The sequence below is a fragment of the Pteropus alecto genome, unplaced genomic scaffold (assembly GCF_000325575.1).
Source record: "Pteropus alecto unplaced genomic scaffold, ASM32557v1 scaffold78, whole genome shotgun sequence".
Taxonomy (NCBI): domain Eukaryota; kingdom Metazoa; phylum Chordata; class Mammalia; order Chiroptera; family Pteropodidae; genus Pteropus; species Pteropus alecto.
Genome location: NW_006443124.1, coordinates 3,701,177 through 3,702,289, shown reverse-complemented (window position 1 = coordinate 3,702,289; position 1,113 = coordinate 3,701,177). Strand labels below are relative to the sequence as shown.

Below are 1,113 nucleotides of genomic sequence, written 5' to 3'. Positions count from 1 at the left end.
GACCATTCAAAGAGAGTCATTATGCTTAGCCTGGTCTAGTAGGAAGCTCACAGCCCAGACAGTCTTGCTGGAGTTGTGCTCAGAGCCTGAGGCCAACCCTAGCTAATAATAAAGTGTGGCTTTGCCTTGCTTTGTTTTCTGTGCACCCCTTTCCCCAGGGGCCTCGTGGGGACAGTGGCTGATTTATGACAGGACTCAGATTTCTCTGTGTCCTGGCCAATCTCATCCTGATTCCATATTCCTCTCACTCGTTTACACTCTGTGTGTATGCACCCAGTACTTGCCTGTGAGCCTTGAGCAGACTTTGTTGGCCAAGTAAAATGGGTCGATCTGGGTCAATGGGCCTAGATTGAAGGAGACAGGAAGAATTTGTGCTAGCGTCATGATGCATTGACCAGAATTCCAGAGATGGAATCAATTGTGTAAAGTAGCATAGAACCCCAGTAATAGGGAGAAGGAGGGGGCCACTACAGGAATTGACAAGAAAGGGAAGTCAGGAAGTCTAGTTTCTAAATGGAAGTCCTCTTGGAAGAGAAAAGTAGTGATAGTTTAAAATGCCATATTTAACATAAATTAGAGGGGATTAAGTTTAGAATCTGGAGTAGATGGTCTATGGCCATGCTACCCTGAACAAGCCCGATCCCGTTCTGATCTCGGAAGCGTCTGATCTCGGAAGCTAAGCAGGGTCGGGCCTGGTTAGTACTTGGATGGGAGACCACCTAGGAAGACCGGGTGCTGTAGGCATAAAAAATAATAATAATAATAAGGGATTGTAAGCTGACACGGTCTTTGCAATCTGTGAGATCAACCAAGGGTTGCCTCACCTAAAAAAAATAAATAAATAACATAAAATAAAATAAAGTAAAAATAAAAACTCTGGAGTAAATGTTATTTGTCTGACGCCTAAATCCTTGCTTCTAGAATGCTTTCTCCTCATAAAAGAACAGTATTTCAGGTTTGGGCCATAATGCCATATTAATGGATCTCAGTTCAGGAGAATAATTGACTAGTCCCATATAAGAACACTTTATAGTACCTTTCCTTTTTTCTAACATCTAAAACAAAAATTGGCTTAAAAAAATCTGACAAAATTAAGGGCCTTGCCTGCCTGAT

At 42.2% G+C, this 1,113-nt stretch overlaps 1 pseudogene; it reads left to right on the top strand.

Moving 5' to 3' along the window:
- The first annotated feature begins 608 nt into the window (after nt 1-608).
- Nucleotides 609-744, top strand: LOC112472106 (annotated as a pseudogene).
- The last annotated feature ends 369 nt before the right edge of the window (nt 745-1,113 follow it).